Genomic DNA, 12,335 nt, shown 5'->3' with positions numbered 1-12,335 from the left:
GATTTATTATTTATGAAAAATATAGATTTTAATTTTCTATCTAATAAATTTATCTACAAGTACCAAGTTATTTCACGGAAGAAATTTAAGCAATAAATTAAATATTTGTATTTAATGTCTAAAGCGTACAATCTGCAATGTATTCAAAAATTGCAATTAATATTAATTTCTTAGAAAAAAATACTAGTAGAAGACCGGCCGAAAGAAAGGTTTAAGAAAACGGCTTTAACAAAATTAATAAATCTAACATGATAGATCTATCCAGAACGAAACAGATCAAGAAAATTAAATTTCCTGAATAGAAATCTAAATAATTGTTAAAATAATGGCGCTCTGCATTAATACATGTAAACTGTGTCATGAGAATATGAATCTGCTACAACTGCACATGTACGTTTACGCTAAGCTCTGACTAATGTACATGTAAACATTTTTTTATATCAGATACTTAAAACCTCGTATTTATTAACGAACATTGAATGGTTAAATACTTTCTTCTTTACAATACAAAACAGAAAAATTAATTAACAAATATCAAAATGAGTGAAATGCGACTTTTCCGACTAAATAATTATAATCACTGCCATTAAACTCTGTGTATACTGTTTCTAATAATAACAAAAAATAGGTTTAATTCGGCAATGAATTCTTAAACCTTAAAAATCATTTTACACTGACCCGGTAATCTCATATTAGGCATATTCGAAGGGCGGATGTTGAAAGTCCACAACCAATTTAAAATTAGATAAACAGGATCTAACCAAATAGCCAAATATAATATTGAATTCTTAAATAAAATTATATACGTATGGAATAAAATCGATCAATACTATAAATTGATTCGGATTTTTTATTAGTCTTGCATGGTCACGGCGGAATCAGACGACTTCTTTTGTTTTATTTTTATAGTAAGATACCATTAAAAAAATAATGCGAGCTAATTTTCATAGTTTAGAATGTTTGAAATATTTTATCCGTTTCTACGATCAATGAGATTGTTTCCTAGAATTAATTTTGTCCGTATTACGTAGAAAACCCGATGACCCGAAAGTGCATGTACCGTAAGTGCAGTACATTTTTTAAGTTTATTAAAAGACTTATTTACATAAACATAATGGAAACATTGTACGAAATGAAAAAAATCAACGAAGTGAGTTTAGGGACTTCATCTCATTAAATTGATTTTTTTGAATTTTTATAAATTAAAATTAAAATTAATCAAATAAAAAATTAATCAAACAAGTTAGGAACAAAATCCCGAAAATAAGTAGATGCATTTCATTAGAACCAGGTAGTATTCGACGTTACTAATTGACCCCAGGTGAGAAATCAGTATAGGTATGTTGACGGTGATCAAACACACGGGTCGAGGTGTCAGCTAGGGGAGAAGGGGGATGGGGGTGGTTGACCGCACAGGAAGACAGTGTGCTAATTAGAGAGCTACACACACGTGCCAGTTTTCTGGTAAGGAAAGGTCTTCGATTTATTTTGATTTTTGGCATCCCGATGGATTATATTTTGAGTTTATTTCGGCGCCGAAAAGGTAAGCTGTTAAAAAACTTCATGTTTTTTCCTATATATATTATTTTTATGTTATCTAATGCCAGATAAAATTAATGAAAATCTTCTATTTTTTAGTAGCAGCCATGGTGTGATAAATTGGGTAGAATATTTTCATGTATTATATTTTATAATTTTGATTTTTTTTATTAATTTAGACATATGTCAAGGAATTTATAATTAGCTTTAAAAAATAAATTTAAAATTTGATCGTATACGGCCAAAATCATCAGGATCTATTATATTTGTAACATCAAGACTTTAAATAATTGTGCATACATGCAGATCAAAGGCGTAAACATATTACTAACGTTATCAGACGATAAACAAGGAAAAAAAATATTGCATGAAAAAAAGATACATATCAATATCCTGCTTAATATTTATTTATTTGCGTTTTGTGTACGCGAACATCGGAGCTTACTAAAAATCTTTCTCCGGTAACTCCGATTCATTTAAGAAAATCATATCAATAGTATTTAATTTTGACAAAATACATGTAAATCATACAATTCGATAAATTATTTTTAAAGAAATATACCAGGTGATCGATCTATTTATAATTTCTTTTCCGAAAAATAGAGTTACTGTTTTAATTTTGACAATTGAATATAAATTATTATAATAATTTTATTTATTTATTTAATCATTTATTGATAAATCAATTTATTCATTCATGGAATACGCTGTTAATTATTTTTGTCCTTCTACGCTTTAATATTTCTTATATTGATGAAAAAGAAAGGGATAAATCTTTGTTTTCTCTTTTTCGGTTGAATTAATCTTATTTTTATTAACAAAACGAAAAAGAAACTCGGAATAGCTCAGTAGTTTCTTTATATAGTAAAGATAAAAAGCGAGGGTTTCCGAATATACACGATAAACGCAAAACACGATACACGATAGAATCTGATAAACGATCTACACGTCACACGCAAAACACGATAAACGCAAAACACGATAGAAAACGCAAAACCTGATAAACGGAAAACACGATACGATAGGATACGATAGGATACACGCACGATACGATAGGATACACGCACGATACGATAGGATACACGCACGATAGAACACGATAGAATTGTAAAGAATAACGATGCGGGTACTGTATATATATATATATATATATATATATATATATATATATATATATATATATATAAAAAAATTGACAGTGATTTAATGGATTTTTATGAAATGGAGACTGTATTTTTTTTTTAAATTTCTTCTCAAGTGTGTGACTTTTGAAAGTCTATAAACAGATTTATTATTTATGAAAAATATACATTTTAATTTTCTATCTAATGAATTTATCTACAAGTACCAAGTTATTTCACGGAAGAAATTTACGCAATAAATTAAATATTTGTATTTAATGTCTAAAGCTTACAATCTGCGATGTATCCAAAAATTGCAATTAAATATTAATATCTTAGAAACTAATACAAGTAGAAGACTGGCCGAAAGAAAGGTTTAAAGAAAACGGCTTTAACAAAATTAATAAATTTAACATGATAGATCTATCAAGAACGAAACAGTTCAAGAAAATTAAATTTTCTGAAAAGAAATCTAAATAATTATTAAAATAATGGCGATCTGCATTTATACATGTAAACTGTGTCATGAGAATATGAATCTGCTACAACTGCACATGTACGTTTACGCTAAGCTCTTGTAAACATTTTACATTACAGATACTTAAAACCTCGTATCTATTAACGAACATTGAATGGTTAAATACTTTCTTCTTTACAATACAAAACAGAAAAATTAATTAACAAATATTAAAAGAGTGAAATGCGTCTTTTCCGACTAAATAATTATAAATCATTGCTATTAAACTCTGTCTCTACTGTTTCTAATAATAACGAAAAATAGGTTTAATTCGGCAAATGAATTAATAAACCTTAAAAATCATTTTACACTGACCCGGTAATTTCATATTAGGCATATTGGAAGGGCGGTATTTTGAAAGTCCGCAACCAATTTAAAATTAGATAAACAAAATCTAACCAAATAGCCAAATATAATATTGAATTCTTAAATAAAGGTATGTTTTAATGGAATAAAATCGATTAATACTATAAATCGATTCAGTGTATTTATTAGTCTTGCATGGTCATGGCGGATCAGACGACTCCTTTTGTTTTATTTTTATTGTAAGATACCGTTAAAAAATATTGCGATCTAATTTTCAAAGTTTAGAATGTTAGAACTATTTCATCCGTTTCTACGATCAATGAAATTGTTTCCTAGAATTAATTTTGTCCGTTTTACGTAGAAAACCCGATGACCCGAAAGTGCACGTACCATAAGTGCAGTGTATTTTTTTTATGTTTATTAAAAGACTTATTTACATAAACAAAATGGAAACATTGTAAGAAATGAAAAAGAATCAACGGAGTGAGTTTATGGACTTCATTTCATTAAGTTGATTTATTTGAATATTTATTTAACATTCAAGATGATTTTTTAATCCATAAATCGTACATTTTTTAAATGTATTTTGAATTTAATCTTTGACAAAATTGTTCAAACAAGTTAGGAACAAAATCCCGAAAATAAGTAGATGCGTTTCATTAGAACCAGGTAGTATTCGAGGTTACTAATTGATCCCGGGTGAGAAACCAGTACAGGTATGTTGACGGTGATCACACACACACGGGCCGAGGTGTCAGTTACGGGAGAAGGGGGAGGGGGCGGTTGACCGCACAGGAAGACAATGTGCTAATTAGAGAGCTACACATACTTGTCAGTTTTCTTGTAAGGAAAGGTCTTTGATTAATTTTGAATTTTGGCATCCCTATGGATTATATTTTGAGTTTATTTCCACGCCGAAAAGGTAAGCTGTTAAAAAACTTCCTGTCCCCTGTACATGTATATATTATTTTTATGTTATCTAATGCAGATAAAATTAATGAAAATCTTCTATTTTATAGTAACAGCCATGGTGTGATAAATTGGGTAGATTGTTTTCATTGATTATATTTTATAATTTTGATTTCTTTTATTAATTTAGACATATGTCAAGGAATTTATAATTAGCTTTAAAAAATAAATTTAAAATTTGAACGTATACGGCCAAAATCGTTGTTAAAATCATCTGGATCATTGTCTTATGTTATATTATATTTGTAACATCAAGACTTTAAATATTATTTGTGCATACATGCAGGTCAGACGCATAAACATATTTCTAACGTTATCAGACGATAAACAAGGAAAAACAGAATACTGCATGATAAAAAGATACATTTCAATATCTGCTTATTATTTATTTATTTACTTTTTGTCTACGCGAACATCGGAGCTTACCAAAAATCTTTCTCCGGTAACTCCGATTCATTTGTGTAAATCATATTAATAGTATTTAATTTTGACAAAATAAATCATACAATTCGATGAATTATTTTTTAAAGAAATAGACCAGTTGATCGATCTACTTATAATTTCATTTCCGAAAAATAGAGTTACTGTTTAAATTTTGACAATTACTCTCTGCTTTACCATGATATAATTATTTTATTTATTTAATTAATTATCTATTAATAAATCAATTAATTATTTTTTCCTTCTACGCTTTAATATTTCTTATATTGATGAAAAAGGTGGGATAAGTCTTTATTTTCTCTTTTTCGGTTGAATTAATCTTATTTTTATTAACAGCTCAGTAGTTTCTTTACAAAGTAAAGATAAAATGCGAGGGTTTCCGAATATACACGATAAACGCAACACACGATACACGATAGAACCTGATAAACGATCTACACGATAAACGCAGAACACGATAAACGGAAAACACGATAGAAAACGCAAAACCTTGTAAACGGAAAACACGATACGATAGGATACGACAGGATACACGCACGATACGATAGGATACACGCACGATACGATAGGATACACGCACGACAGAACACGATAGAATTGTAAAGAATAACGATGCGGGTACTGTACAACGAGAGAAATGTAATAATCGAGTGCAACATGAACGAAAAAACTATAGGTATCCAGCTTCAAACCGATTTATCAAATAAGATAGATACATACAGGGTTGTTCGAAAAGTTCGTGGACGATGTCAATCTTCGTTATATAACTCATTAGAAATTCAAAATAAGGATAATATAATATGTAAAAACATTTGTTTTGCTGATGTGTGATGTTTCATTCCATTCCATTTAACAGAAATCAATCTACGTCATTTTAAAATCAGCATGTTTTGTACCCGCGGAGCACCCTTAACGACAATGTAACGTCATAATATAGTGTCGAGAATTTCTAAAATTTATATACTATTCCTATACATTTCACAAAGTGTAATCGAATGCCCAATCATTGATCCCTTTTCTAATACTTGAAATTCATTTTTTAAGAATTGCTTTCGGTGTATTATTTCCTCTGTTAGGGTTTTAATTTCTTTTATTACTTAACTTTGCTTTCACAGGGTAGGCAACTCTAAAGCACCCATGTCTTTACTTGACGTTCGAACTTTTTAAAGTTTTTGTTAAGATTTTTACAGATAAACGTTTTTCTTCGCAGATTGTCCTCACCTCATACAAAGTCTCTGTCACTCAAATACTGCCTATACGATTTGTACACACATGTACAACTCGCTTGTGACATATTTTATTGATTCCTTCAGTATTTTTTAGTTTATTTAAGATTTTTCCTGAGTAAAAGACAAAATTGTATCGTTATCGGCTGCTCCGTGACGTTATAAAACGTCATCGTTTTTGTCGTTTTTAACGAGGACTGCCTATCTTCTCAAGTTGATTTCTTTTCAACAAAGCAAAATATTAAGCCATGATTTGGAATAGAAATCGATTTATCAATTCTAAATTTGGATTTCTCGGTTGTTTTTCCTTTTTGCATCATTTTACAGAGAATATGACTTCAGACATTATATAGTGTTTGTTCGTAACTTACTAAATTTTGACCTGCTCCGCGATACGATTTTTGCATTTTTAAATTCTGGATAAGTTTTGAAAAAATCGTGGTATTTAAAAAAAAATTAATTCATATCCTTTGGATTTATTGTTAAAATGTTTCTACCAAATTTGGATAACATATGACGTCAAATAAAAAAGATATGACAGTAGTCCACGAACTTTTCGAACAACCCTCGTATGTCTTAAAGACAGATGTTGCAACAAAAATTTATAATTTATGCTTGTCTTTTCTGTTTCAAATGATGCAAATACATGTAATATTGCTTTTTAAATATTCTTAAATATTAAGGATTCTTAATAATCATTCAAAATTCTACTTTTCAATATAAATTTATAAACTTTTGTCTCTTTAAATCTCATTATTGTGAAATTTTGACTTAAAAATATAAGCACAAGGTGAAACATTTTCTCTCTACTCAGTAAACATGACTCAAAATGTTAATTTCAATTTCTAACATAAAACTTTGTTTGTACCATGACCTGAATACAATTTCAGAACCAATAAAAAATTGCATTGTTGACCAGTGTCTCAGCCAACAGATTTCCGAGATGACGAAAGATGCAGGTAAATATTATTGTACCCGTATGCTTGTTTTTTTTTTAATCTAAAAATTAATGTTGTTATTAAGAAATTTTACCCTATAACTCTAATTTCTTATACTATTTCAAAAATTATTTATTCTATCTTTAAATTATTTTTTTGATCAGAAAAGCAGTTCTTTTAGTTTCATCACTTTTATTAAATGTTTAGTTTAAGTTCATTGTTTGTGGAACAACATGATGTTTTTGTGAAGCATTGTGTAACGTGCCCGGGGTATGAGGCTTTTATGATTGATCAAATCACCAATGAAGGATATATATTTCATTGTAACCATTATATGATAATTCCTGGTAAGTTGTTATATGGGTAATCCTTGTTGATCTGGTAAGGTAAATCCCTGTGTTGGTCAGTAATATATTGCCATGCATGGGCAAACAAGATCACAAGATAAAGATTATTAAAGTTTCAACAATGATTTAATTAACGTAATTAATATAATTCAGATGACTGGATACCAAATAATCAATCCATGGTGATGTAATACATTTGATCAGATCGGACGTCACATATTATGATTTGGTCACATATTATGATTTGGCAAAAAAGTAACTATTGATTTTATTAAATCTGGTCAATGTAAACTATATAAAAACTTCGTAGAGACTGTTGAATTCCTTAATAAATTTATTTGGTAAATGTAACCTATAGTAAAACCTCCTCAAGCGTTAGTTATATCAGTATTTACGTACAATTTCTATGAAAGTTGTTGAGCCGACGTTCTGCAGAGTCAAAAGTCTGTGGCGACGCTTACATAGGGTTTAACTACCGAACATGCGCAGTGCGCTTTACCTAACCAAAATGAAAGTATAGACCAAAATGGCAGACGATACTAACAACATCGCTGAAGTGGGACAAACCATGAAAAATACGAACCGTAAAACAAATACATAATAATAAACAATAAAGGTAAGATGAATGAAAATTTACAATATATGTTGCGTATAGGTTAACAGTAATAAAATAATGACGTTCGAGGACGAAGTACAATAACCTGAACCCCTCTTGTAAGTTCGAATCTTCTGAATCACCATGACCAAAAAGGAAAACAACGTGATCGACAGACACACATCAAAGCCGGTATTTACGATCAATTTGCACAATGTACTGTATTTGTAATAGACATTTCATATTAAATGCTTGTATAATCACAAGAGTTCATATTTTTACGTATCCATGAGTTCACAGTCCATAAAACACATATATTTCACATCAATACATCTTTCCCTCCTTTGATAAACTGTTCGTCCTCGAACAAAAATGTTAAACAAGAAATGTTTGTATGCAATGGTATAATAAACAATTATAATGAAATATCGACATAGGATATAGATTTATAACATGAATTGATATAATTTTCTTTTTCACACGAAAACGCAGAATCCAGTAAATGTTTGCAGTCATGATCCACTCAGATGAAGAAACAGTCAAAGGTAAAAGACACTATCAAGGTTATTGGCCGCCATCTTGGACTGGGGGCAAACATTGGGGGCTGACGTCACAAAAACAATGGCCGACGCGAGGCGAAGCGAGAACGGATCAGCAAAATAAACCGCCGCATGTTATCTACGACCTTACAGCTGTAAATAACTATGCACAAAAGACTCTCAGGTAATGAAATAAATACTTTTCAGCTTTAATAGTACTTAAATGGATTTTTTTTTGGTTGCAATTTTCGTCTTTTTATTCGTGGACGCCAAAAGCACGTGGTCAGTAAACGTTCAATGTGAACCATGGGTATGGTTCATGTTCTGGGCTGTATTTAATAAATACAGCGCATCTGAACATTGAGCTTTTTTAAGTTAGAGTTGAGTTTTTTTTTTAATCGCAGAAATGTTAAATCTAGGCTCATAATCCAAAAATCGAATATATTGAGCACTTTGAAATTTGTGTTATGAGCCAGCGAGGTGCATTTTTCCAACCCAATAGGGAATGAGCATCATGTGAAACACATACTATTAGTGTACAAAAGTTAATCATTTTTTATGATTAATGTTAATGAGAACATATGCATAATTTGATTTCTTTGTAAACAATTACATTTTTACTTGTTTATTTAGTGTAAATTATGTTCATATTTTACAACTTAGCAAATTATCGACAGCAAGTCATACCAGTATCAAAGAGTCAAGAGTCATAAATACAAAGGCCTGTACACAAAGAAAGAATGCCTAATAAGGTAATATTTTTACTAAAAGCAAATGATTGGGAAACATTCATACTAACTATTTACATAAATTTGAATAATGTTGTTGTAGGCCATTGTATTTACATACAAGCTTATATACAAGGGACTTTGTTTATAGGTATTTATTGGTTTAATGGTTATATACATAAGTAAACATAGAATCATTCCGTGCTCATTCAGAAATACTCTCAGAAGTTCATTATTTGATAAAAAAACAAGTCCTGACTACTTGGCCAACTTTGTAAGCGAATTGCAGAACTTGAAAAATTTAATTTATAGTATCCTTTACTATAATTGATTTATGTAAATATGTGAAAGGAATGTCAATCCCAATGGAAGATCCTCAGAAACTATATATTAGCCATGCTACTTTCAGAAATTTGGCACCTATAATATCACAGAAAGTGTCATCACATATTAGGACAGGTGCATACACTGTCACTGACTCAAAAAGTTAGTAGTCACAGTTCACTAATATGTACAACAACAATGTGCAAAATATCTATAAATTATTGTCTTGCTATTGAAGACTGTCTTTTCAGTTTCAAAACGCAAAATAAAGTAGGTTATATTGCAAACAGATTCTGAAGTATAAAATCTTCCAAATACATTTCACGTACATAAAAACAAAGTAAATTTCTTTGAAGGAAATGAATTGATTAGTACATGTATGCTACAAAACATGCACGCATTAGAAAAAAAAGTGCGTATAAAACATAGTGATATACCCTACTGAGGTCTAATTACATATCTGAGAGGAATGAAAAGTCTCATCAAGGTATTTATTAATAAGCAAGCAAGCAAAAAAATTGTACGGTTTATTATTGCTTTATAAAGCAGCAATAATAACTGTCAAAGGTGAAAGGTAGCAAATGTTCGAAGTCTTAATCAAATCAATATACTAGAAAGGTGTTTGTTTTAAGTCATCTTAAAAAATTATTCAACTCAATGTGCTTCAAGGTTCTTTGCAAAGCTCCATAAATCACTTCTAATTTCATATCATGTTAATAAACATTGGAATCTAAAAATGCTTTTTCGGGATAAAAATTTCTACTTTTAATTATACCTTTCTGAGAAGTTCAAAGAACTTTGAAGCACATTGAGAGGCATAAAATGAAAATTGTTGCATAAAAATATTTAATTTTCAAGCTCCATTTAAAGACATTTTGAATAAAATTATAAATTAAAGAGTTGTCCTTCCTGGCTGAGGGTCGGAGTCCCTTAAATTAGTTAATGTTATTTGACTGGATACGATTTTTATCTTTGTTAAAAAAACTTATTGTGAACAATCATTTTAAGCCACAAGGAAAGTTATCACAACAACATCGGGTACCGACATTTCAACTTCAAAGGAGACAGATTCTACAACCGAATTAAAGCAAACAGAAGAAAATAAAAATTCAACATGTTTGCCTAATTTTAAACAAGGTCTAATTATTAATTATTATGGAATTTTTAAATTGTGTAAATGTGACTATCTATATCTTTATCTATAGTTATTCTTTTAAACCACTCAACATAATTCTAATTTCAGAGTATTTCAAAGGCTCTTCGGAAAACGAAACAGGTAAAATTAAAAATTGAAAAATAGAATGAATGCCAAGGCCCATTTTAAAATATATTTGCTTAATACAGTCAATTTTTTCATATTAACAGCATATGGGGCAGTAATCGGAGCTTTACTAGGTGGTATTGTACTTGGAGCTGTGTTGGAATTTCTTATCACAACTTTATTCAGAAGAGCACAATTAAGAAAGGATGAAAAAAGTAATAAAATAATTATGATTCACAGCTCTCCCAAATATATGTATAATTGAGTAGTCTTGATTACATGCTAAACTTTGTTTTAATTTTATCAATTATGTATCAACCAATAGAACAAATTTTAATTTTAAAATATTATAATATCATTGATAAGGAAAGTAATAAGTGATATGAATAAAAGTAAAATTATAATTTAAAAAAACTAACATCATGTAGACATTGAAAATCGTCACTTTAAAGCAACATAAACTTACACTTTTCAAGTTATGGCAAAAGAAAACATAGAAATATCTTTTAAATGTATGTTTTCAGACAAAAAAATCTTTTCAGAGACACAGGGGAGGTCGAGCTGACAAGTAATGCAGCTTATAACTGTAGTTCACTTAAAGTACCCTACGACATGGAGTATGACGAGAAACCAACGGGACACTTGTATACCCAAATTACACAAATCGTATGTCCTGTGTCTTTTTAAAATTAATATATCGATGCTTCATTTATATAAAACGACAATCTCAATTTACGAAAACATTATGATCGGTTTATGGTACTGGTTTTCTGGTATACGTAGCACTTATATATCTTTTTTTAGCAAAGTCAAAAGAATTCTCGGTCCAAACATGAATATGAAAATAGTGGACAGAAAAGGGAAAAAATGGAGGATCAATTATATAATCATCTTAATGAAAAAGAGGAAACAGATAGAGCGGACTATTATGATCACGCCAGCGTTGTTCCCATTTCAACTCATCCAGAATGTTATGAAATAATTATGAAGTCAAATTTTAATAATTCCAATTTATACACGGAAGTCGTGGGGGAAGGATTCAAGATCAAGGAAAATAATCAAGACTTAAAAGAAAAGGAATATGTACATGTAGTTTTAGAAAAAAGAACTTAGGAAGTAAATGGACGTATGAATTGGAATACAGAAAATACATGTTTTCCTTCATCGGTTAAGAAAATATTTTATTGTATACAAATGTTTTTATTTCCAGCAGTAGAATGAGTTCAGGATGCCTCGGAAGTATTCTTTTTCTGGCGTTTTCGGATTTTATCAAATTTTATCAAAATGGAGGTTATCATATACAGTATAAAGTGACTAAAAATATGAAATTCAGCATTTTTGTTTTTAGCTGAAAAAATAACATTAAAAGTGAATTTTATGGAATTTATTTAACAATGAACAAAATATATAGAAAATTGTTTTACCGAATCGGTCATCCATGTTTATGTACTAGTAAGTAATTTAATTTCATAAAAATATATTTG

The 12,335-nt window shown here is 29.6% G+C and overlaps 1 long non-coding RNA gene across 2 annotated transcripts; it reads left to right on the top strand.

The window, feature by feature from the left end:
* Positions 1-5,517: 5,517 nt before the first annotated feature.
* Positions 5,518-11,944, top strand: LOC134272436 (uncharacterized). 2 transcript variants are annotated; one of them, XR_009993194.1, is made up of 8 exons: positions 5,518-5,569; positions 7,010-8,722; positions 9,202-9,290; positions 10,599-10,727; positions 10,834-10,866; positions 10,956-11,066; positions 11,394-11,517; positions 11,656-11,944. It is a non-coding gene; the product is annotated as an uncharacterized LOC134272436 (long non-coding RNA). The 2 variants fall into 2 exon arrangements; XR_009993192.1 differs by having other exon boundaries at positions 11,376-11,517.
* The last annotated feature ends 391 nt before the right edge of the window (positions 11,945-12,335 follow it).

Source organism: Saccostrea cucullata, unplaced genomic scaffold, assembly GCF_032062105.1.
Source record: "Saccostrea cucullata isolate Sc308-1 unplaced genomic scaffold, CSIRO_AGI_Scuc_v1 ctg8438, whole genome shotgun sequence".
NCBI classification, from domain to species: Eukaryota; Metazoa; Mollusca; class Bivalvia; order Ostreida; family Ostreidae; genus Saccostrea; species Saccostrea cuccullata.
This window is presented reverse-complemented; position numbering and strand designations above follow the sequence as displayed.